The sequence below is a fragment of the Saimiri boliviensis genome, chromosome 12, assembly GCF_048565385.1.
Source record: "Saimiri boliviensis isolate mSaiBol1 chromosome 12, mSaiBol1.pri, whole genome shotgun sequence".
Lineage (NCBI taxonomy): Eukaryota > Metazoa > Chordata > Mammalia > Primates > Cebidae > Saimiri > Saimiri boliviensis.
In genome coordinates this window covers 60,551,089-60,578,969 of record NC_133460.1, presented here as the reverse complement: position 1 = coordinate 60,578,969, position 27,881 = coordinate 60,551,089, and the positions used below count along the sequence as shown (strand labels likewise).

Sequence of the window (27,881 nt, the reverse complement as noted above, 5' to 3'; positions counted from 1 at the left end):
AGACTAGACAGGTCACTAAAGATTATCCACCTCTTCTATCTATGTGTGTAGTAAAGACTTTATTAACCTTGCCCGAGACGAGGTGTGGCCTTAGCCCTTGACTTCTGGGGGTAACTTCTAACCCTTATGTGTGTCATATGTAATAAGAGTGTCTTTGTTTACCTGAAGGCCTTAGATTACACTGAAGAGCCTAACAGCATGATTCAGCCTAAGAGCTTTGCACCATGTGGTATCAGCTCAGCCTTCTCAGGAACAGTAACCTGAGATCTGCCATGTGGGTGGTTGACCATGTCTATGTGATGGAGCCCCAGTAAAATCTCTGTATCCCAAGGCTTGGCTGAACTTCACTGGTTGACAGTACCCCATGTGTACTGTCACATGATGTTGTCAGAAAAGTAATGTTATCCACAGTCCCTGGGGAGAGGACAACTAGAAAATCCACAAGGAAACGTTCCTCAACTCTGCCCCATGTGCCTCTGCCCTTGGCTGATTTTAGCCTGCATCCTTTCCCTGTAATAAACTGTACCTGTGAGTATTACAGCTTTCAGTACACTCTATGAGTGCTTCCTAGCACATTCTTGAATCTAGGCGTAGTTTGGGGGACTCTCATATTTGCAATTTGCATTAGACCCACACATTTGCAACTGGTGTAGGAAATGAGGATGGGCCTACAGGTTGCCCTCTAACTTCACACTCTGAGAAAATTGAGGTTGGTAAAAATAAAATTGCTTGCCTAGTGAGTACTAGTGTTAGGATTCACAGCCCGGCCTTTCCTTTGTACCTCCAGCATCTTGCCACTGTACAGCACTGCCTGTTTCAACAAAAAGCACAAGCACTTGCCTCAGTCCAGCAAAACACAGAATGTTTCCGCAGAAAGGGCTAAATGCAGACAAGATTTCCACACTGTAGTGCAAAAGACATGATCTCCAAATCAGCTGAGAGTGACAAAATCCTCACATGGCCAGAACTGTTGGTTTGAGGGAGAAATAAAGGGCATAATCTCAAGAAATATAAATTATGACCCTCCTCCCTACTATAAAATCTATGCATTTTTTTCTGGAATCTAAGGGTTTGGAGATCATTAAAAGTCAAATGAACCACTTGGGTGAGGGATGTTGATAATGGGTGAGGCTACGCATGAGTAGGGGGAGGAGCTGTATAAGAAATCTCACCTTTCCCTCAATTTTGCTGTGAATCTAAAAATTATCTTTAAAAAATAGAAGTTGTAACACAAACAACCCAAACCAGCAACTTTCAAGTGTCTTGTGGATTTTACAATAGAAGAAAAGTCCAAGAATATGTAATGCCAACATGCCAAGAGGCTTCAGTTACTTGAGTCTGAGGGGTGATCATTTATAGCCACAATGATTAGGGAGTGGAATAAGCAACCTTCACACCGGAGCACTTACTATGTGGTGAGCACTGTCTACTCTGCAGAGGAGGCATTAACACTCCTCCTTTTAAAATGGAAACACATTCAGAGAGAGAAGTTAAGTAAACTTCTTAATGTTATCAATCAGACACAATATATATAAGGGGTTCTATTCCAAAACTCCTGGAATTTGGAATGCCAGAGTTTCTCACTGAGGGGTTAGCTTTGGAAGCCATCCCTGAGATAAGGAAGTCCCAGACAGTACTTTTGCCATATTAGCTACTGTTTCCATAGTCAGTGATTGGACTGGGTCATACATGTCAGGTGTGCAAAGGCGCAAATCTATTACGTTACCATATCATCTGGCTCGACTAATCTGGGAATGTTATCTACTAGGAGAAAAAAACTGCCATATTCATAAAACATGCCTATACTGGCATGTTTTATAAATGCTGGCATCTATATAAAGATTTGAAGTACAAGATCACTTTCATTTTCAGAGCAAAGATACTATGTGTTCTACTAAATGCCAACAACTCAATTTCCAGAACTGAGTTGGGTCAAACTGGATAGCACAAAGGTTATACAAACTGTAAGAATATCAGAATGTCACTATGAGCAATGGGATCAAGGCCAGTGGGGACAATGAGGCCCTGCTATTTGCAAGCAGAACAGCCATACATGAAAATTCTGTCAGATAAGAGGCAGTTTGGGCACCAGCCTGAAAAGTCATTTTGGTTAGTGATATGAGTTGAATTGTGTACCCCCAAAAAGGTAAGTTGAAGTCTTGACCCTAGTACCTTAGAATGCAATCTTATTTGGAAATGAGCTCTTTAGAGAGCTGATGGAATTAAAATGAAGTTACTGGAGTGGGCTTCAATGAATCCAATATAAACAGTATACTTATAAAAACGGGAAATTTGGACAGAGAGGGAAATGCAGAGAGAAGACGACATGAAGAGACACAGTGTGGATACCATGAATAGACAGAGACCCAGACTGGAATTACACTACCATAAACCAAGAACTGGCTGAGGCCACTAGAATCTGGAAGAAGCAAAGAAGTGTCCTTCTCCTATAGTTTCAGAGACAGCATAGCCCTGCTGATAACCTGACTGGACTCCAGACCTTGACGCTAGCTACCAGATTGATGAGACAATAAATTCCTGCTGTTCTAAGCCACCCAGTTTGTGTTGCTCTGTTGCAGCAGCCCTAGGATGGGAATACAGTTAGAGATTAGGTTTTGGAAGATGGCAATACTCAGTGAGACCAGGCCCATGCCTAAGCACGAGCCCATGTTTTATATTCAACCTGGTGAACTTGCAAGATATTTTCCAAGCATAACTCAAAATTCACAAAGCAGTCTGTTCTGAGCATGAGAGAGCCATGGTAATTAGCAGATTCATGCACATGATGGATAGCTCATGTATTCATGAAATATTTTCATTTTGTGTGAGTGTAGCAGCCTGTGAGCATAATCCCATGGCTTTAACTGCATATGCTATTTTTTATTAAAACACACACACACACACACACACACACACACACACACACACACACTCACATGCACAACCTTCTTCTGATCAGATTACAGAAAACCAAAAACTTACCTTTCATCATGTGGTATATCCCTTCCTCCCCTGCAGAAATACTTGGACTATAAAATCTCAGAGGCTGCCAAGAGCCTTCCAGGGCAATTCACATAAACATACAAATATAAGAGTGCCTTTCCTTTTCCTTTTCTTAATAAAAACACCATCTATATTAGTTTCCTAGGGTCATTAAAAGGTACTACAACTTAGGTAGCTTAAATGGCAGTACTTAATTATCTCACAGTTCTGCAGGCTGGAATTTTAAGATCAAAGTATCAGCAAGGTTGGTTCTTTCTGAGGGATTCTGAAGGATCTGTCCACACCTCTCTCCTAGCTTCTGGTGGTTTCCTGCCAATCTTTGGTGTTTCTTGTCTTGATGATACATCATCTCATTTCTGCCTCCTACTTCACATGGCATTCTCCCTGAGTGCATGCCTCTGCTCAAATTTCTCCTTTATATAAAGACACCAGTCATGTTGGAGTACGGGTCACCCCTACTCCAATATTACATTTTACTAATTACATTTGCAATGACCCTATTTCCAAATAAGGTCATATTCTGAGGTACTGGAAGTTAGAACATCAATACATAAATTTGGGAGGTCGAGAGGACACAATTCAACCCGTAACACCATCCCCTACTGTATCACAATGTAAAAGGTGTCCTTATAGTTAACTCTACTTATATAAAGATTTGAAGTCACTTCAAAGAACAAGATCACTTTTGTTTTCAGAGCAAAGATACTATGTGTTCTACGAAATGCTAATGGCTCAATTTCCAGAATGCATTTATGGGCAAAATCAGAGTTTAAAACATGGAAAGGAAGACAACATGTAGCTCAGTATTATGGTTAAGTATCTTATAACCTTTCTTGTTTTCATTCATTCAGTGAACCAAGCATTAATACTGAGGTAGAGCATAGAGCAGGGGAATATTTAGAAGAAGGAAGAGGAAGAATAAGAGGAAGAAGGAGAAAGAAGGAGATAAATGAAGGAAAAAGAAGGAAGAAGACTAGGAAGAGGAAGAAGGAGAAGAAGGAAGAAGAAAAGCAAAGACTATATCATCCAGACCTTCTAGGAATTAACATCAAGTCATGGAGACAAAACAAAATAATGAACATGGAACAATAAATTCCCAATTCATTGTGACAAATGAGATATTCAGACAATTACCAGAATAAGGATTCAGGAAGAGAAAGAACCCTGAGAAGTAGGTAAGCCACAAAGGCCTCTCTGCAGAGGATGTTAAAGGAGGTCTGGGGGAGGTAGAAATGAGATCATCCCAGAGGTAGGCGTGATTTGAGCCCAGGGGTAATGGAATGTGGATGGCTCTATGGTTGGTGCTGAGAAGTGGTGGTTGAGGGTCAAAATGCAAAAAGAAGTCACACCCCAGAGGTCTAGTTCATGCCATACTGAGGGGTTTTGCCTTTATATCACAGTGTTTGTGCTAAATAGACTTTTCCAGTTTTTGAAAATGTGCCATGGGTGCTTTACTGGAAGGGATAATTTCCATCTGTGACTTAGAGCTCAGGATATGTAGAAGATTCATTCATCCTGTAATTCAAATTGACTCCCTCTGACTTGTTTTTCAGCCTATATAGGTTCAGCAGGAATTACATCTTTTGACTTCTACCACAAAAGATGAGGCACATTAATGTGTATTATTTACTTTCCTTTCCCTGACACTTACTAACCTATACAAACATTTAGTTTTATAACCACATTTCTAATTAATATCTTTAAGTTCAACCATTTCAAACAACATTTTCCCCCATTTATACTAAAATTTTTCAGTTAACACCTTTGTCACTTTTTTCTGTAAATCAAATTAAGTTTTCTTTTATTCTTTCAAGTAAAGGATACGATGACATATTTCTTGAGACACTGTATATTGTTCAATTGTTAAAATTCTCTTGTAGCTCTACAATGACTTTCTAAAATTTTATTTTAGTTTATCACTGGTGATTCAGAAGTATACTTTTTCTGTAAATATTTAGGTTGACAATGCACTGCTGCCCTTTGTATATGATGAGTCCTGTGCTGTCTTTTCTACCGCTTGCCCTTAGTCATGGCATGTAGATTTCTTTTTGGGTTTCCTTACTTGCCATTTGGGTGACTGTTAAATCCCCTTCTCAGATCTAAAGTTAAAAACAGGTGGATGTCACAAGCTGTTTCTGGTGAATGGGAGTCACTCATCCTCTGTGGCTCTGTTAAACGAGGGTGGGAGCTTCTCCTTCCCTCTCCTCTCCTATGGCTCTCAGTACCTGAGCATGACCATCTCAGCACACCTGTACCTGCAGTCATGTTTTTGCTGTCTCAGCCCCGAACTGTGGAGACACTTCTCACAATGTGTTAAGTCATCAGTAGTTCCCATCCTTCCTCAGAGCACCCCCACTCTCCTCTGGGAAATGCAAGCTGTGAGTAAATGTAAGACAAAAAATTGTAAGTGGAAGAATGACCTTAGCTACTATATAAAGCACCATGTTTATAATGGTAAGAGATACACTGTGGCCTCAGAAGCCAGCAGCAAACAACAACGGCTTGAAATGTTTTGCTTCCTTTTTTTTTTTTTTTTTTTGAGACGGAGTTTCGCTCTTGTTACCCAGGCTGGAGTGCAATGGCACGATCTCGGCTCACCGCAACCTCTGCCTCCTGGGTTCAGGCAATTCTCCTGCCTCAGCCTCCTGAGTAGCTGGGATTACAGGCACACGCCACCGTGCCCAGCTAATTTTTTGTATTTTTAGTAGAGACGGGGTTTCACCATGTTGACCAGGATGGTCTCGATCTCTTGATCTCGTGATCCACCCGTCTCGGCCTCCCAAAGTGCTGGGATTACAGGCTTGAGCCACCACGCCTGGCCCGTTTCTTGGGACAGTACGACTGGTCTACTTTATTGATCATATCAAAGTTAAGCCAGTTCTGCTTTATTCAATCCAGGCAGAATATAATACATTCATCCCCTTTCAGATCCAGGCAGTAGGCTGCCTGCTGGTATGCAATGGAAATGGAATGGAAAGTTGCAAGATTTCATCTTTTTCTGTTTTCAATGCCATTTTAGTGGGAAATTGGAAGAGATTATTTCAGGAGATGCTTTTCAGAAGATTAGTAACTGGGAAGCCAGAATTGTTAAATATGGCACATTCAACCCAAAAACTTCATGTATCTAATTACTACTATTTTTTTAAGAGTAGCACAGGATGGAGTGCAATAGCAAGATGACAGCCCACTGCAGCCTCAAAGTCCTGGGCTCAAGCAGTTCTCCTGCCTGAGCTTCCTGAGTAACTGGGATTACAGGCATGTACTATTATTATACCTGGCTAATTTTTTCATTTCTGTAGAGACAGGATCTTTCTATGTTGTCCAGGCTAGTCTGGAGTTCCTGGGCTCAAGCAATCCTCCCGCCTCAGCCTCCAGAGTGGCCGTGATTATAGGCATGAGCCACCATACCCAGCAATTAATGCAACCACTTGTATAATCAAACAAATAAAAGGTAGAAAGTATAAAATATGTCTATGTGATAAGAAAAATTATGTCACACAAAAAAAAGAGGTTATAGAGAAAACTGGCCAATAGAAAATGTTTTTTTATTTAGAAGAGTCTAATTTTAATATTCTAAAAACTTATGTGATTAATGTTAATGTTTCTAGGTTCTTTGGTTATTAATCCTCAAAATACAAGTGATTCTGTGATTGACTATTTATATTTTGTATTATTTATATTTCGATAATTATATCATGGCTGAATTCATCATTCATTGGCTATCTGGATACAGTTACTTCTGGTCTCATAATCCTTATGTGTGGGTATAATGTGAAAGTCCATCTGGTATATATGAGGTCCTCAAACAGCATAAACAAAAACAGAAACTGCATAAGAAATTGCAACTACAGCAGTGAGTTGAGGAAAGATCAAGGGCTCAATATTGACTCAACAGAGAGTTGGAAAACTTGAGAAATCTTTTTTTTTTTTTTTTTTTTTTTTTTTGAGACGGAGTTCCGCTCTTGTTACCCAGGCTGGAGTGCAATGGCGCGATCTCGGCTCACCGCAACCTCCGCCTCCTGGGTTCAGGCAATTCTCCTGCCTCAGCCTCCTGAGTAGCTGGGATTACAGGCACGCGCCACCATGCCCAGCTAATTTTTTTTGTATTTTTAGTAGAGACGGGGTTTCACCATGTTGACCAGGATGGTCTCGATCTCTCGACCTCGTGATCCACCCGCCTCGGCCTCCCAAAGTGCTGGGATTACAGGCTTGAGCCACCGCGCCCGGCCGAGAAATCTTTATCTTCACAATGTTAAAAAAATCTAGCTAATTTTAAGATAATCCAAAGCATATATAAGAAAAATGGAATTTTCAAAGAAGGCATCAAGGACTGATAGAGATCTTGTGTAGTCAAGGGCTGATAACAGTTGCTTTCTCCACCTAATTATAGAGGGGGTGTATTATTTTGGAAACAACTTTATGTTTATTTAAAACTTAAAGAGAGATTTGATGTAATGAGTCCTACTTACATCAAAAGCTGAGGACTGTGCGCCTTTTCAGAAAGCGGGTAGCATCTGTCATATACAATGTGCCTATTCTGCTGGGGCTTGCACTCCACCTCTTTTTTCCAAGAATATGTTCACAATGGAGCACTAAAACCCAGCCGCATTTCTGTTATGTAGAGGAAACAGCACAAACATCTTTGCTGCCCTAGAAATTTGAATTCTGGGTTGGAGTCTTCACTTTGTAAACTAATCTCAGGGAAATTCTAGCCTCTGAATTATTCATTTGTGCAAAGATAAATCTTCCTTTACCAAGCATATATTTTAAAGTATAGGAACAACTCATGAAATTTTAGGCCTACCAAGAGGTGGTGGTAAGATCTAAAGTTTCATAAAGTGACTTCTAAAATGTAGCCTTCTGTTGGAGGAAAGCAAAACGCAGCATGATTTAGTGCAACGGTTTGTTTCTTTTGCCTCAGAACCTACTTTTTTTTTTTTTTTTTTTTTTCAGGGAAAAGCTAATGTAGAAATCCAATATGTAAAAAGAAATCCAATATGTAAAATGCAATATGTCAAAGTCTGTGGTTGAAAGAGGATGCATATCCCAAAGTCTGACCCACAGTATGCCTATTTACCTCCCTCTTCAAGCCCTGAGAAAACATCCTGGGTTATTCCTGGAGAGATTTCCCCACAATGCCCCAGAACTGCAGAGAAAACTGTGAATAAACTGGACATACTGGTAGGAAAAGCAGGGGTCATAACTCACTGTTATAACTTCTCTAAAACTCATTTTCTTTCTTTAACTTAGACCAATTTCACAGAGCTTTGGTAAATAAACATGATTTTAAAATGGCCTCTTAGCCTGACATGAGAGACTTTCAATTTAATTTTCATTCCATTCCTCCACAGTGATCAGAACCACTTTATACACCTACAGTTTTCGCTCATGGTACTTTTTCAAAAATTAATAGATGCATACATAGAAATTAGCATAAACTGCCTAGAATCATCACCATCTTCCTCCCCAATCGGAAATGCACATTTGAAGTTAGGTACCCAATAACAAAATTATCTTACTGAAATTTGTTTCAATTTTACCTGTTACCAACTTTTAGGTGATGGAGAACTGATTACTAAACACAATCTTCAGTGGTGAGATTCAATAACAAAAACGCATAATGTCTCCCCACAGGCCATCTTCCTATTTCACATTCTCTGGTCGTCATAAGTAAAAATTATGAAATGGGGTGCTAAAATCCAGAAATAGACTTGTCTCTTGTGCATGCTGTTAATAGGGTATGTAACAACATGGGTGGAAGTAATTTGGCATTGCATATCTTTTTCATCTTGGATTCCCTGCAGTATCATTTTAATCTTTTAAAGCTTCATTTTATTTTTACTGTGCTTCTCAGAGAATACATATTAAGAAAGAATTATATATCTATTGTAACTTCATAAACGAGAAGGTAAAAGCTCATATATCACAGATACACAAGGGAAGGCTTCAGAGTTTCTTCTTTCCATAAAATAAGAAGCCTCACCCAAATCAAGATGTGATAGGAAATAGATTCAGTACCTTAAAAATATTATATTAGTATCTAATACTTTAGACACACTGCTGTCTATTCCCCATTATCTATTCTCCACTTTTTCTGAGGTAATATAATTCTTACTTTTAGAGGTGCACATGACACCTAGAATTGGACTACATTTTCCAGCCCTTTTTATGGGGGGATGGTGGGGGTGCATGTAAGCATGACCAAAGAGAGCTAATGAGATTCAGCCAAGGTACTACAAAGAGCTTCTGCTGCGAACTCTCCTTAAAAGACAGCTCATGAAGGCCAAAGTGAGAGAATTACTTGAGGCTAGGAGTTCAAGACTAGAAGGCTGCACAACACAGTAAGGCCTCCATCTCCTCAAAAGATAAAAACAAAAATAAACCATCAGCTGAGCATAGTGTCATACAGTTATAGTCCCAGCTACTTGGGAGGCTGAGGCAGGAGGATCCTTTGATTCTAGTGGTTTAAGGCTGCATTGAGCTATGATTATGCCATTGTACTCCAGCCTGGGAAACATAGTGAGACTGACTCTAAAAAACAAAAAAGACAACTCATGAATAATCAGACCGAAGATAAATAAGGAAACAGAGGATGCGATCAACACTGTAAACCAATTGGACCCAAAAGACATACACAGAGGACTTCACAGAACAAGAGAAGAATACACATTCTTCTCCAGCATACACAAAACACTCTCCAAGATAAATCATATTCTATGCCACAAAACAAATCTTAACAAACTTAAGAAGACTGAACTAGTATTAAGCATCTTTTACTGACTGTAATGGAATAAAATTAGAAATCAACAGCACAAGAAAAACTGGAAAATTCACAAATAGGTGAAAATAACACATTCGTGAACAATGAATGAGTTAAAAAGAAATCACAAAAGAACTTAGAAAGTTTCTTGAGAAAAATGACAATGAAAACACAGCATATCAATATCCAATATCGTGGGATACAGCAAAGGCATTAACATGAAAGAAGACTGTACCAGTAAAATGCCTATATTTATATTTTAAAAAATCAAATCAACAACAGGACTTTACACTTCAAGGAACTTGAAAAGAAAAACAAACTAGACTCAAAGTTAGGAGAAGGAAAAAAATAATAAAGATTATAGCAGAAATAAATGAATTTGAGACTAGAAACAATATAAGAAAAAAACAACAAAAGTAAGATTTCATTTTTTATAAGATCAACAAAAATGACAAACCCTTAGCTAGACTAAGAAAAAAGAGAGAAGGCTCAGATAAAAAGCACCAGAAATGAATGAGAAGGCTTTACAACTGATGCCACAGAAATAATGGGATTAATAAAAGATTATTATAATTAATCACATATCAACAACGGAAAAACCTTGAAGACACTGATAAATTCTTAGAAACATACAACTCACTAAGACTAAACATAAAAAGCACAAAATTCTGAACAGCTCTATAACTAGTAAAATTATTGAATGAGTAATTTTAAAATCCTAACAGCAACCACAGCTCAAGACTAAATGGCATCACTTGAGAATTCTACCAAACACTGAAGGAAGAATTGACACCAGTCCTTCCCAAACTCTTCCAGAAACTTAAAGAGAAAACATTCAAACTCATTTTATGAGGGCATTTTTACCCTAATGCCAAAATAAGACAAAAAAATGACATTAAAATAAAACTATAGACCAATATCTATGACAAATATTGATGTAAAAATCCTCAAAATCGCTAAAAAAAAAAATACTAGCAAACTGAATTCAACAGCACATTAAAAGGATTACACTCCATTACCAAATGGAGTTTATCCTTAGGATGCAAGAATGGTTCAACACATGAAAGATCAATCAATGGGATATGCTACATTAGTAAAATAAAGGACAAAAAAATCTCATGGTCACCTCAATGGATGCAGTAAAATAATTTGACAAAATTCAACACCTTTTCGTAACAAAAACACTCAACAAACTGGGAATAGAAGAAAATTACCTCAGCATATTAAAGGTTATATATGAAAATGTCACAGCTAACATACTCAACAAGGAAAAATGGAAAGGTTTTCCTCTAAAATCAGGAAGAAGGCAAGGATACCCACTTCTATTCAGCATAGTACTGGAAATCCTAACCAGAACAATTAGGCAAGAAAAACAACTAAAAGACATCAGCAGGTGAAAAGGAAGAAGTGAAACATAATCTGTTCACAGAAGATACGATTTTATAAGTAGAAAACCTTAAAATTCTTGCATGCACGCGGGGTGCACGTGCACGCGGGGTGCACGTGCACCCACACACACCAAAGTTGTTAGAACTAATAAATGAATTGTGCAAAATTGCAGGATACAAAATGAACATTAAGAAATTGGCTGTGTTTCTACATACTAACAATGAACAATCAGAAAAGAAAATTAAGAAAACAATTCCATTTATAATATCATCAAAAAGAATAAAATACTTGGGAATAAACTTAACCAAGCAGGCAAAAACTTGAACACTAAAAGCTACAAGACATTCCTGAAAGAAAACACAAATAAATGGCATGACATCCCATTGTCCTGGATTGTAGGACTTAATATTGTTAAAATGTCTACGCTACCCAAAAAGGTCTAATTCATTGAAATCCCTTTCAAAATCCAAATGGCATTTTGCAGAAAATTTTTTTAAATGTCCAAATTTATATGACATCACAAAGAATCCTGAACAGCCGAAACAAAGAAAAGCAAAACTGCAAGCCTCATGATTCCTGATTTCAAAACATATTACAAAGCTACACTAATCTAAACAGTATAGTACTGGCATAAACAAAGACACACAGACCAACAGCATGAAATAGCTCAGAAGTAAATTCTCAGGTCTTAGGGTTAAATAATCTTCAACAACAGTGTCAAAACTACACCATAGAGAAAGGACAGTCTCTTTTACAAATGGTATTAGGAAAACTGGATATCCACATACCAAAGTACAAAGTTGGACTCTAGCCTTAAATCATATATAAAAATTAGTTAAAAATGAATTAAAAGACTTTAACATAAGCCCTGAAACTATGAAACTACACGATGAAACAGGGGGAAAGCCTTATAACATTAGATTTGGCAATCATTTCTTGGCTATCACACCAAAAGCACAGGCAGCAATAGTAAAACAGATGAATAGAATTACATCAAACTTGAAAACTTCTGCACAGGAAAGCAAACAGTTAACACAGTGAAAGGCAACCTATAGGATGGGAGAAGATTTTTACAAATCATATATCTAATAAAGGGTTAATACCCAGAACATATTTTTAAAAAACTCCTACAACTCAACAACAACAAAATAACTCCATAAAAAATATGCAAAGAACTTGAATAAATATCTTTCCAAAGAAGCTATCCCAATGGCCCACCACATATTAAAAGATTTTCAACATCACTAACTTTTAGAGAAATGCAAATGAAAACCACAATGAGATATCATCTCACACCTGTTAGGATGGCCATTATTTTAAAATAATAATAATAAATGTTGGTAAGAATGTGGAGAAATTGGAACCCTTGTACACTGTTGTGAATGTAAAATGGTGCAGCTGCTATAGAAACATATGAGGGTTCCTCAAAATAAATAAATAAATAACCCATTTCCTCTAGTTATCCCATTCCTGGGTATATATTCAAAATAACTGAAAACAGGACCTCAAGGAGATGTTTGCACACCCATGTTCACTGCAGCATTATTCACAATAGCCAAGAGGTGGAAGCAACCTAAATGTCCTTCCATGGATGAATGATTAAGGAACATGTTTTCCATGCTTACAGTAGAATTTATTCAGCCTTAAAAAAGAAAGAAATCCTGTTATATGCTACAACATGGATGAACCCCAAGGAAATTATATGAAGTGAAATAAGCCAGCCACAGAAAGACAAATGTTTCATGATTTCCTTTGTTAGTTATCTAAAGTAGTCTAACTTTTCAGAGAACAGAGGTTCAGTTCTGCAAGATGGAGAAGTTGTAGAGATTTATTGAACAACAACGTCCACAGAGTCAACATTACTGCAGTGTACACATAAAAAGATGATTAATTTTTTATGTGTTTTATGATAATAATTTGTAAAAGAAAATTTACACATGGCTTCTTCTCCCCTTATCTTTTGTACCCTACCCTCATGCTTCCTAGAGCAGCTGTGGAGGGTAAAGCACTAATCACCACTTTGGACCATGACAGCAAGGCCCGTACCCTGACTACAGCAGATGGTGAGTGAGAAAGAGCTGAGGCCACAAATACCTTACAGGGCAGAGAACCAATGTAACAACCCTAATCAGGCAACAAAAACAAATCGTAGCTGACACAAGGTCTCTCTCGTATGCTCTCTTGTGAGCCATCTGTGATTCTGTCCCACTCACTTCTGTGCACACTGCCATCCTCGCTTACACCGTCTACTTCCTGACCCCCTTCCTGCTTCCCTCCCATCCATCTTTCACAGTTATCAGAATACAGTCATAAAACACCAAGCTGATCATGCTCAGTAACTTTAGTGGACCCCTTCAAACCCTAATTCTAAGCTACCTCTCCATATCCAACTCATTTCAGTTTCCCTTACGCAACTGCTGGGAATAGAGCTCCAAACACAGTTCGGTCCACTGCTTCTTGAATGTTCCATACTCTTTTCCAACTCAGAGATGTTATCCAAGTTGCTCCGAGTGAAATTCTCCTTCTTAAATTTCTCCCCAGTGTCTTCTCAATCTTTTGACATATATTAAAACGTCAATTCTCATTTTAGTTCTTTCCCCAGGTCCCAGGTAGACTTACTCACTTTCTCCACAGTTCCCTCTATGTTTCCATAACACATAACACAAGGAAGTATAACTGACCTCCTTCTGTCAATGCCTGCCCACTTACATGGTGAACAGAGGCAGAGACCATAACGGAAACACATCACTACTGTGCAAATGGGGACATAACGCTGGGTAAAACAAACCAGTTCCTACCCTCAGAAAGCTGACATTTTAATAGAGAAAACTGTGTGTGCATGTGTGTTTTCTGGCATTGAAAAGTATAATGAAAAAGAGCTGAGTAAACTGAGAAGGTGGACAGTGAAAGTGACTACCGGGAGGAACAAAGGGGTTTATTTTACACAGTTTGGTTAGAAAGGCTCCTCAGAGGAGGTGGTCTGGAGCAGGGATGTGAATACTGTAGAAGTCTCAGGGAGAGTGGCCCATGCGACAGAAACAGAAAGTGCTCAATCCTTCTGTCATATATGCATCCAGAAGAGCAACAAAGGTGGGGAGGGGGTGATTTCATCCAGTTTCTTTACTGCAATTGTTCCCTGAAATAGGCCTTAGCCACTATAACTAAGTATGGCAATTTAATCCACCTAAGTATAACCTGACTCGAAAGTTTCTCAGCTAATAAAACCTATCTTTTCCTTACTTACCTGTCATCCTTATACAATAAATACATTTCACAACCTAAAAACAAACCAAAAAAATTGTCATCTGGTGCTTCTGATGTTGCTTAGGGAATTACTCATCACAAGTTATAATGACAGAACTCCATGGAGTTATTTTTCCCCAAAATGACATACTAATACCTAAGGATGCATAGGTATCTTGCCAAACAAACTCATATTTGCAGAAAATTATACTTACTGCCAAACATAAAGAAGCAAATTCCATATTTACCTAGAAAATTGTTCCTCTACACTTTAAACCAAAGGGTACTAGGAAATTTCAATAGCAGTCTCTGGGAATCTTTTCCTTTACCAAATTCCAAAGCTTTAACACATGAATAAAAGAATACAATGCAAGAAAGAGCCATAGCTTAAATGCTTTGGGTGAAATACAAAGTAGTTCTATTCATTGCAACATATGTTCTGGTATCCCCTTCTGGAGTAAAGGCCTCTTGTGTCAGCAGTTAATTGAGGTGTGGCCCTGAGGAGATATGAATGCCATGTTATCACAATATGCTAACAGGCTACTGAAGATGATACCAAAACATTACCTATAGCAACATATCCATAACTTAAAGATGTCACCAAACAGAGCATGATTGGTCAATATCTAGAACACAAGATACATGAGAGTAGAAACAAAATTACCAAAAATGCAGTATGTGACTTAAAATAAAATATAGCAAAAAATTGAAAATCCTAATTCCAAACTCAATTTACTTAAAAGTCTACTCAATTTACTGAAAAGCAAAATACAGTGCTTAATTGTAAAAAAGGCCACATACACCTAAAGAAATCTATTACAGTATGATTGGATGAGTCACTTTCCACAGATTTGCCATCCTCAAAAGTACAGTGTCTCCAAAAAAGTGAGCTCAAAGAGAAGAGACATTTCCATTGTTGTATGATGGAATTTTTATGTGTGTCACAGCAATTACCTCAGGGGGAGTGTCCGATGCTCAAGGAGAATGACAGAATAGAAGGAAATGCAAAATTCAAGCATAGATGAAATGATGGCGAAGAAAGAACCACCACGGTGTTTAATGAACAATGCTGCAACTATTCATTACGCCTCTTCTCCAGCTGATCATTAAGCTTTCAGCACTGTTTATGCAACAGAAAAGGAAATGTTGACTCAAGATTTCATGCACTTACTATTCACACAAAGAAGAAACCATGAAGAGTATAATCTGCAATTATAGTACCTGCTGAAACTGTATCACTGTCATTGAACCTGGTTATTAGTTGTTGTAAGCACTGTCAAATGCAAGATAACTTCTGAATTTGGGATCTGTCTGGTATGATCATTGGAGACATGGACTTGAAAGCTTATGAAATAAATTATATAAAATTAAATTCATTTAAACCATATCCAAATAGTTTTCAATATTTACGACCTAATGGTAGAAGAAATCATTCCTTTAATTTCATAAATTAGAGGCTTCCAAAAAGCCAAATTATTCTGTGACTACTTTTAACCGTCCTCACCATGTATTATTGTAGAATGATGTAATTCAGTATTTATTTAATGGGCAAAACAATGAGTGTAATTCATATATACCAACATCATTTGTAGCAGAAATACAGGCTACTCAATAAAAAATGTACTGAATGAAGGAACCTTACAGTTAGCTTACCTTTTATAACCTGCTTAGCACACACTTTCATCTTATATCAATGAGGAAAGTACTTTACAAACTTACCAACTGAGAAGAGGTACCTGAAAGTATATGTTATACAGAGTACCTCAGAAACAATTACTCATAGGACCCTTTGGAAGAGGCTTGAATTATCAGGATAATTTAATCCTATATCTACTACTTATCACCTCATTCATTAATGAACATATCTCCTTAACTTCAATTTTCCAGAAATTTGGACAAAAGTATCTATCTTGCAGAGCTGCTGTGGGGATTATACATGATTAGATAATATCAAGGATCTGAAAGATTCCAGGAAGAAGTCTGCCATTGTCATATAGCAGGCATATCACTGTGCTAGCTTCAGTCCACTCTTCCTAGAGGCTTGATTCTATTTCATTATACCCTGAGTCTGTGATCAGAAAGAACAAATTTCTGATCAAAAAGAGTAGAAAGATCATGACCCTTTGGATGGTGACTAGAAGCTATCAAACACCCACTATCTTAAAAAACAATATTGAAAACCGGAAATGAATCTATGTGATCTATAATATTTTGAGCAATGACTAATGCTTTCTTGCATTGTTTTTGCTGAAAGGTAATTGAAATACATAAGACAGAAAGACTGTATAACATATCACCTGCAGAGTACATTTCAGAGGGATGATGCACAAGTAAATATCACTTTGGAACTAATGTGATACAACGTATTGTTCCAAATTAACTTTAGATTCCAAAGTAAATTCAGAACTGGTTTTGGAAGGATTGTGAAGAATTACTTATTACCTAGGTCAAGCAGTAGATTACATGTCGATATAGTTGGGATATTTTCCCCAGCTAAACTTCATATAGAATTGTAAGCCCCAATGCTGGGGGGCCGAACCTGGTGGAGGTGTGTGGATCATGGAGGTGGATCACTCATGGCTTTGTGCTGTCCTCATGACAGTGAGTTCTCACAAGATCTGGTCATGTAAAAGTGTATAGCACCTCCTCTCTCTCTTTCTCTCAATCTCTCTCTTGCTTTTACCATGTGACATGTTTGCTCCTGTTTCACTGTTGTCCATCATGACTGTAAACTTCCTGAGGACTCCACAGAAGCCAAGAGATGTCAGCACCCTGCTTTCTATAAAACCTGCATAATGATGAGGCAATTAAGTCTCTTTTTCTTTATAAATTATCCAGTCTCAGGTATATCTTTATAGCAACCCAAGAATGGGTTATACACATACCTTATTCTAAATTGTCCAGAGTTCAGACTCTTCTTAATGGGAGATATAATGGCATTGTTTTTAGTCATAATCTCTCTTGAAGAATGACACATAAAATCTTTCTCCCTCATTTCTTAAAAGTGAATGCAGAATAAACACTTCATTCTCTCTAAGAATGGGAGTGAGTATCTTCTGAAACTTCATCTCCTGTTAATGGGCAATTAAGTACTATTAGGAAAAGGGGGATAAGTGAGGTTTGATTGGTTTTGTTTAGTTTGGGTTTTCAGAGATTTAATAGTAAAAAGAGTGGGGGCATGGAAATGCAAGAATGAGCACCATTAGATGATAAATCTCAAGGTATAGAAGTAATATGAGAGTCCCTGAAAGACTGAATACTGATTCTTGAAAAAGTTTCCAAGAATAGAGAGGGACCACAACCAAAAATGAGTGGACCAGGGGAGGACTGTGATGACAGCCTTTGTTCTAGATCCCAGGGATTGTGTGCAAGTTGAATCTCCCACCTCTTTCAAAACTTATAAGTCTGGTTTCAGGAAACCTTTTGATGCATAATAAAGAATTTAACTGGTCTTTGAACCTGGTTCCTGGAAGAGAGAATCAACATCCTTGAAATTTCCCAGGTAACAGAAGTGTCTTTGATATTCATGATCCCTTGGATCAAACCTGAGTTTATACTCATGAGATGAGATGATTCAGGATGGAAGATGGTCAACAGAAAGACCAAACATGTAATTAGAGGGTTAGAGCTCTGAACCAGCCTGACCTCCAGACAAGTGAGGGAGTTGGAGTTTGAGTTCAATAATGGGGCCAATGTTAAATCAATTACATCTATATAATGAACAAGGAAGTTTGCTGAAACTTCCCGCTTGGTGAATACATTGATGTGCCAGGAGGATGATGCAAGCAGACATGAAGGATCTCCAGGGACTACAGGAGTTTAACCAGCTTGAAAAATCAACCTGTTTTATAGTCTCCCACTTTCCAGCCTGTTTTTTTCCAAATCTTCCATGGAATGTAATCACCTAGTCAGCTGGAACCAGTTCCAGACAGACCCCAGCAACTTACAGATAAACCTAAGTGAACTTCCTCATTACCATGCTAAAGTCTCTACTCTGGGAGGAGACAAAGATTCATCACCATGACCTGTAACCTATGTGCTGGCAAAAGACTGGTGTGTGTCTGCAGCACTGGTGCCCCTCCTCTACATAATGATGCACCTTCTCCCCTCTCCATCACTCCATAAAACCTTCCTGTGACTCTTCCTCAGGGAGACACTGCTTTGGAGAATACTCCTGGTTTTCTCCTGCCTTGGGACAAGTAATAAAATTCCCATAGATCAAAACGCATGTTCTCCTGGAGACTCATTTGTTACTTGCCAGGCAAATGCATCCCGTTTTTTGTCTTTGTTTTTGTTTTCTTTTTTTTTTTTTACAGGTAACAGTGACAAGCCCTAAATCTACAAGAAGCAAGCATAAAACCTCTGTGTTTGGGACCCTCCCATACACTTCCCTGTGTGTCTATTCATTCAGCTGCTGCTGAGTTGTATCTTCTACAACAAAACTGTAATTGTTAAGTATAATGCTTTCCTGAATTCTGTGTCATTCTAGTGAATTTTTTAGCTTCAGGGAGGTCATGGGACCCTCAGGGATTTGCAGCCACTGAGTCTGAAGTGAGGACCATGTTGCTGGTGGGGAGGGAGGGCATACTCTTTAACTTACAGGGTCTACACTAACTCCAGATGGTTTGGGGAATTGAAATGCAGTGGACCAGTTTGCACTGAAACAGAATGTGACCTCTCCACCTACCCTGGGCAGACTGCATGCAGCACTGAGAGGGCCTATCTATAGCAGCACAAAAGGCAATGATGAAGCTCTGTGCTCCACAGTTCACTCCTCCTGTAATCCCTCTACAATGCTCCAAGGCAGCAGTAAGGCCCAGAGCAATGAGGTTGGAAGCAAGAGCAGAAACTCTAGGATACAGTACAAAGACTCTTTCCCCTGTAGTTGAGCTAATCTGGAAAAACTCAAAAACCTGGCCTGATTACTGAGGTTTCTTTTACGGATACTTAGCATTTAGTTAAAATTTTTACAGTATTCTTGAAATGAGTTTTGACCACACATTAGAATTACCCGCTGGACTTTTGTAAACTAGCAATGACCAGCCAGATAAATTCAACCATCATTTTCAAGGAATAATCTTAGGAGATTCTGCTGTGCATAACATTAAGAACCATTGGATAGAGTGCAATGAGAGTGAAAAAGTTTTTGAAGCCTAGAGCTTCACTACCCTCCTGAACTTGCCTTTGTTCATGGAAACAGTCATGCAATGGAAATACATTGTAGTCAACTTCTTCCTAAACTTGGGAAAGAGAAACCTCATGAAGGGGCTGGTTACCCCATACAAGAAAAAATTATATGTTTTAGTCACCCAACCCAGCCAGAGAAGCCTGGGCTCCAGAGCCCAGCTACACCATGCAAAATGGTCACTGAGTATTTAGAAAAGAAATTCAACCCAAGCATGCTATGGAAGCTACAAATTCACTTCTCAACATTTCATACTGCATCTTTCATAGATGTTTCTCAAAAAACTATTATGTTTTAATTCTTAGGCAGACAATCAAGGTCCATTTGAGAGGATATTCAGAGATTTTAGAAACATTGAAAAGGAGATGAGCAGATTGAGAGTGAGGCTGTCTGCACACAAACTTAAATGTTTATTAGGCTGTTAACCGTAATTGACTAAACTTTTCCATGTCATGACATAGGGCACTCTGCTTGACAAAACAGTCCATTTACACAAAGGTGACTGGGTCCTATGGTGGTTCACGCCCGTAATCCCAGCACTTTGGGAGGCCAAGTTGGGAGAACTGCTTGTGCCCAGGAGTTCAAGACAGTGGGCAACATAGCAAGACACTGTCTCTATAAATAAATTTAAAAATTAACTAGATATGGTGGTGTGTAACTGTGGTCCCAGCTACTTGGAAGGCTGAACTGGGAGGATCACTTGGGCCCTGGACGTCCAGGCTGCAGTGAGCCATGATCATACCACTTCACTCCAGCCTGATGACAGAGCTAAACTCCCCTCAAAAAAAAAAAAAAAAAAAAAAATGTTCCTTAACTCTTCTTATTGCTAATGGATAATGTATATAATTCATTTCAGTACATAGAGATAAAATTTAAACCTTTTAAAATATGAGCATGGTTCTAATTATGATTACACCTGGCACCTATTCAATCACTTCTCTATTGGTGGACATTTTAAGATATTTATACATTTTTGCTATTGCATGGAATGTCCCCATGTACATATAAGAGTAGGAAAGGGAGGGGATTTTCATGCTATTCCCATATTTTCTTCATTTTTTTATAATTTGGGAACCAAATAACAATATTTGATAAGTCATGAGCTTTTATGTTTTAAAATTCAGCACCCAATTCTTTAGGATGAATTTTTATACAGCTATTTCAAACATTTTGTTTCAGTATCTCTTGGCTTGAATCAGTATTGAGGTTTTTAAGACCCAAATGTGGTTGGTCTCAACCCTGGGTCTGCATTGCAATCACCTGGGGAAACTCAAAATTACCTGAGAAAGAGGAGAGAGGTGGAGTGACCCTAAATCAGAATCCCTGCAAGGGAGACGGGCACTGGTTATTCTGGTAAAAAGCTTTCCAATTGCTGTTAACCTGCTGTCAGGGTTAAGGAAAAATGCTCTGGAATGTACATAATTAAAGTGCTGATGCTACATAATATGTTCCTTCAAAAATTAACCAATGGATAAACTGTTTCACGAAGTGGTTAAGTGACAAGTACAGTTTAGCTTATTATGAGGTCATTTTATTTTTTTATTTACAGTTGAATCTCTTTAAACTCAAGGTGTGACTTACCTGTAAACACGTATTGATTTGGTGACAATTATGAATCCATATGTAAAAACTAACATCATTCATAATAAAAGTCATTTCGATTTACTGATTCTTAGGTTGGAATTTGGTATCTTATTGCTAGGAGGAATCTGTTTTCTCAGTCTTAAGATCTCTATTTTAATGTTAATGCTGATCAGTTGTGCCTGAAATCCAAGGGAGGAGAGTACAATGAGGTAAGTTGGAACCCTCTTCCCATCCTGCCCTGGACTCCCTTTTCAGGTTTACTTTGGAATACCCATGGGTAGGAGGGGGTCCATCAGTCAGTTGAGAGGCTTAGAATTTTATTTTTGGTTTAAAGTATCATAAATGCAAGATGTTAATTAGGGGACACTAAAGGCAAGGGTGAGAGGAGGTTTGTGGCACCTCTGTACTTCCCGATCAATTTTTTTGTAAATCAAAAACACAAAGCCTATTATTTAAAATAAATAAATAATAACTAAATAAATATATAAAGTTCTTGAACTTAATTTTTTTATTTCTCATTAATAGCAACCCGAATATAGCTCATTTTGAGTATATTAAGCTGATTTCAACGTTGTTAATGTTCATTTTTAATAGCCAGTATTAGACATTTTGGCAAAGGTAGAACATTGGACCTACCTTTAAGTTCTCAGAGGTGGAGATTTAGACTACAACTATTCTCCTTTATGTAGAAAATAAAAATTATAACAGGTAGGATATTAATAATTCAGTTCATGATGACAAGAAAAAAGAGGGAGAGAGAAAAATAAATTGGTATTTAGCTTCTAAGCAATTCTTGATCAGCTTAGGCATATGTTTTGCGTCAAGCCAAAAGTAAGTAAAGGATATATGATCACATTCATCTTACACTTGCTAAAAGAAGAACTGCCATTGACCCAAAAATTCTCTAGTAATTTATTTTTATCTCTTGGGCTAAGAGGGAGCACAATGATCCAATCATTGATTAGAATCTCCTTGGTTAGTTTTATTTTTAAGTCATTACATTACAATACTGTGGCCACAAGCAATACCACAAAATCCAGAGCATGCTCGACCCTTTATGCACTTTATCTTACTGAGTTGTCACAATCCCTCTGCCAGGTAAATACTGATATCTCATTTATGTACTTTTACTGAGATTCGGAGCAGTTAAAACCTTGTTCAAGGCCACATGACTAGTAAGTGGCAGTCAGGGTACATCTAAGGATTAAACCTGAGGATTATTCTTACAATTTAGGGGACTCTATTCCTTCTGGTACCCAACCTTGCTCAAGAACCAGCTTTGTTTTTCAGTTTATACCTTTAACTTGGTAACTGATTTGGAGAGACAGGGTTAACAAGTAGGACTTCCACAATAGAAGATTTGGAAGCAAACTTAGTAAATTCAGAACAAAGTGAGCTGTTTAATTATACAAAATTTGTCATGTTGCATGCATCTCTCAAATCTGCTAAAATTAGCAAGGTCCTTAAATGAAAATAAAATTTTATTTCACCTTATAAAAAGTTTCCAGTTATGTGGGTAAATGCCTTATAGCACTCTCTAGCTTAATCTGACATTCTCTCCTCTAAAGTAGCATTATGGGCCAGGCATGGTGGCTCACACCTATAATCCCAGGACTTTGGGAGGCCAAGGCAGATGGACCACTTAAGGTCAGGAATTCGAGACCAGCCTGAGCAAAATGGTGAAACCCTGCCTCTAATAAAAATATTTTTAAACAAGTATCTGGGCATGGTGGCTGGCACCTGTAATCCCAGCTACTCAGGAGGCTGAGGCAGGAGAGACAGAGATTGCAGTGAGCCAAGATTGCACCACTGCACTCCAGCCTGGGCAACAAAGCTAGACTCCATCTCAAAAATAATAAATAAATAAATAAATAAAATATAGTAGCAATATGACCCCTGCTTCTATAAATTTTCTTTAAATATTCACTAGATAGAGGAAAATAGCATTTGCAACCCAATCTTACTGCTGTCTAGGCAATGGCCAATTTTTTCCAGTAGCTGAATATGGTCCTTCAGCAGACACCTCTCTTACAGTCATTGTAATTTTGGCCTCTTCACCTTTGAGGGGAGAGCTATACAAAAGAATCATCATGTCTCCCTGATGTTTAATCAGGGCTCAGCATGCTAAGGTCCTTTTATGAAAGCTCCCTGGCAGGAAATCAAAGTTCCTTTCTTCAAAAACAATAAAACATAAAACAGAAGAATCCATCTGTCAATCAAGATAGGTTTCTCTTTTTAAAAAAAAAAAAAAACAGTTTTTTCAAAGAATAAAAAGCTTTCACACTAATTAATAGCCATTAAAGCTCCCAACAGTTTAAAAGCCTGAGCTAAGTCAAGAATTATCCAGCCAATTCCAATCCAGAAGGTGCTTTTGCATTACTCATCTGGATTGACAAAAGACAGTATTTCCCCAAAAGTAATCAGGATAATTAATTCCAATTTGCACTTCATATTTGGAAGCACAACCTCAGTGTGTCAGCCCTTACAAATTTCCCTAGAGTATGATCCTATAATCAATTACTCAGAATTAGATCCAAGTCCATACACATCTATTTCTTACCCACATAATGCCATGTTAGGTCTTGGAAATGCAGAAATGATTAATTCAAACCCTTGCTTTGGAACGGTATACAGATGATTAGAATTCTGCTTCCTAGATCAAGTTTCCCAATTCTACATTCTTTTGCACAAAGTGTAGAAAGTCAGACTAGACCAAAGGTCCTGTATGTGCCTCAATTGCCTCTATATCATGCCTCCCGAGTGATTATACTGCCCATGCCTGCATGCTTGTCAAGATAGGCCTTTACATCTTTGGACAGCTCTTTAATAAAATCATTTTGATATCTGCCAGTATAACTGGTGATAACAATTAACTGCCTGCAATTTATTTGGGGAAGCTCTTTGAGGCCTGCAGCGTAACAGGGAAGAAATCTCACGGTGGTCTAATGATGGCTTTCTCTAAATAGCTTTGAATCAAAACGCATAGAGCACAGGACTGAAAGGAAGCTTGACAATCTAAAAGGACATTTAATTTTTCCCCCTCTTTAGGCCTTTATTTTCTCTTTCACCTGCAAATATACAAATGTCACATATGTCCCTCCTCCCTCACCCTCAACACACACACCAGTATTACAGAATAGTAATTATCAAACAGGCAATCTACTCAACTAAACAATGGTAACTGTACATATTGTTACGGATGCTGGCCATCTTCCTCCAGTGAGAGACCTTCTTTGATCCAAATAATACCAGCAAGCCAAGAGGCAAATGAGCAAAATGGACAAAAGGCCTAAAGCTCTGGCTAAAAAAAGTATTCTGAATGATGGTCTGGAGGCTTAAAAAGCCCTACAATAGAAAGTCTGTATTCCCTTCCTGCACATGTCCATGGTCATCTTAACCAAACCAGTTGAAACAGGACACTTCTGGGCTCTGTCCACCCAAATGAGCTCCCTGATGTAACTCATGCTTATAAGAAAAATGAACAACTCACACGGAAACTTAGAAAATAGCCTGTGATCTTTATGGGAAAGGCCACCATCAGCTCACCCAAAGGTAAATGGAGGAGAAGCCACATCTAGCAAATGCCCTCCATGTAAACAGCTTTAAAGTTCAGAGGACGGTCTTTTTAAATCCTTTCATTATAGTCATTCTGGTGTAACTACAGTAAAACAAATGATGACAAAGTGATTTAGATACAAAGAGAAAGTATTTGGGGAGTGTATTTCTGTTACTTTAATACAGACATCGTTTCTACTAATTACAAGTTGGAAAAGATACACATTGTTGTGGTAACCCCTCAAGATCAAGAGCTCTTTATACTGCCTGTGTACATGTTCTTTGCCTCCTATGGTCACCACCAGCCCTATTTTCTCCCATTCACAAAGTGTGAGTGACAATATGACCCCAAGTTATCTCCCACTATTCTCTCCACAAATCCCACTGGGACCAGGACTACTGGGCTCCCAATCACCTGCATTAACTCAGCATTCATCCCACAAACATTTAATGAGCAACTACTTCAGTGCTGCAGGCAAACAACAAGACTGCAGGCCTAAGGCACACATGCAGCCTGTTTCTACACACTCACTCTACAAATATTCTCCATGCCACCTGAGGGTGAGGACCTCTGCTAGTAGAGTAGGTGGGAAAAAAGAAGGTGGGTTTGCAAACATGCAACCTAATATAGTACGATCAATGCTATACCACAGTCTGAGCAAAACATTATATGGCACAGAGAAGGGACAGAAGATAGAAACGAGGGGAAATTTGGGGAAGGCTTAAGAGAAACAGCATTCTGTGGGGGTCTTGGAAAAGATGCAGACTGTTCTACGGCTGTCAGCACCACAGGCTGAGGAGGAAGAATTTCCAAGTGTCTCTTAAGAGCATGGGAAAATGGAGGAGCTCAGGTTTGAGAGGTACCTGCAGTCAGGGCATGAAAGCTTTGTGGCCTACCCAGCAAGAAATTCCAAATTCGATGGAGGAAGTAGAGTAGTTTCACACAGGTGGGCAGTCTGATGAGAAGTGTGAGTTAGAAAGATGATTTTAAGAGGGAAACTCCAATCTTATTAAGAGTTAAAACAGAAATATACAATATTAGACATGGGAGACTTCATAAAAGCACATGTTTAAGAATAATAAAATCTCATTATTTCCTAATAATACGTAAATTACCAGAATTACTAGAGGCATTAGAAAATCTGGAACTGAAAACATTTTGCAGGCAATTTCATCTTTAGAAACTTTTTTAAAATATGTCCAATATGTATAAGGCAAAACAATATACAGGGAACCAGCCCATATACTCAGTTTCATAACACTCCCACAGATCCTCCCTCCATGCTGTTCCTGAGGCTCTTTTTAAGCAAATCCTAGATATCCTATAATTTTGTCAGCAAATATTTGGGAAATTTAAAAATATTTTCTAAGAACAACCATTCTAAACCCAGCTCACAAGTGAATTCTTTCAAACATTTTATCTCGGAGCACTGAAAAGGATGGAGTGCTTTACAAATCAAGAATCCAGCATACACTGATGCCCACACCTGACCTCCCACCAAAGACAGAACAACAAAAAACTAAAGACAAATTTTATATGAATGTAAATCCCAAATCCTAATTATTAAATCAATGTCTCGTTTTCTGTAACAATGTGGATATAACTGGAGGTCATTATCTTAAGTGAAATAACTCATTATACTGGATAGTATAATACTTGGGGTATTCCATTTAAATCTAGAAATGAGACAAGGATAAAGTGCAAACACTTGGGGATATATTGCATAAGAGCTTATTATATGAAGAAATGCATAACATTTCCACAAAAGGACAGAAAAGGAGGCTTGAATAAACAGAGAGACAAATGTTGCTATATGGCAAAAAATGATATTGCAAAGAACCTATTTCTCAAACTAACATAAGTATCATTTCCATTCATAGTTTCACTAGAAACTGTACTGGAGTTCTAACAAATACGCCTAACTTTCATAAAGAAAAGTGAAAATAGGTAGAAGATTTTTAAGATGTGCATTAGCAGTTACTGAAAATTTCTCTGAATATTATAGTGCATCCTACTAATAAGGAATGGGCAGAACGAAACATAGTAGATATGTATAAGCAGTCAAAATCATACACTGGATCCTTTATTCTCACCAAAAATAATCTAAGAAACATTAAAACTCACAAATGAAAATGCAACCGTAAACATAGTAGGCATAAATGTAGATACACAGATAGATATTTCAGTAATTGGAGGTAAGGAAAATCTTGTTTAGCAAGTTAAAAACAATAAAAGAAAATAATAAGAGCTTTGACTTGGGGGAAAATCCGGATAGATATTAAGCACACACAAAATCTGATGCAAAACTATTTGGTATTTGTGGCAGAGATGAAGTTATTATTATTAATATATATTAAGAACTATCTAAAATAAGATAATAAAGTAGAAATATCTCCTGGATTAGGCAAATATTATAAGCAAACAAATCACAATTAAAAACATACAAATTAATACAATTAGCAATTATTATAATTAGTGGTGACTAGCATGATAATATAATTGAATCCATTTTTCTCCCATCAAAGTGGGAGAAAAGCAAGGCTTTTGTTTGTTTATTTATTTATTTATTTTATAACAAGCCTCAGTATTGGCTAAGAATCCGAGAAGGGGCACTCTCAAACATTCCCATTTCACATAAATCAGTATCAATAGTTTAAAATCAATTAGCAAATACACACCAAAAACATTTAAAATGGGAATACCATTTGACCAGAAAATATATTCAGGCAAAATTTATCCTAAAATGTTATTAGGAATATAAGTAAAAATGTAGCCACAGCCTATCACTTTCATATTAGGTTATGAGAATACATTAGAAGAAACATATATAAAAATGAACAAAGTAATCTTGATCTGTTCTATACAATTAATTTCTGTTCCGATTGTAAAAAATTCTACTGAAGCAGACGTGTAACAAGGAAAAATGTTCACAAAATATTAAGTGAATAAGATAAATTAGAAAAAAGTGAGCCCATGTTTTGTGAAATATGATATGTACTTATTGATGTGTACTAGTATTCACAATATTATAAATTTGGAAGTATATCTAAAAAGAAGCAAAGGCGTTAGCTTTCTGGGGTTGGCTTAATTACAGATTATTTGAATTGATTTTATTTAAACCTATATCAGAATTTTCCAAATTGAATATGTATATGGTATTT

The 27,881-nt window shown here is 37.7% G+C and overlaps 1 protein-coding gene across 4 annotated transcripts in view; it reads right to left on the bottom strand.

Moving 5' to 3' along the window:
* NRG3 (neuregulin 3) overlaps positions 1 to 27,881 on the bottom strand; it is a 1,114,305-nt gene that overhangs the window by 1,038,247 nt on the left and 48,177 nt on the right. The window lies entirely within an intron of this gene.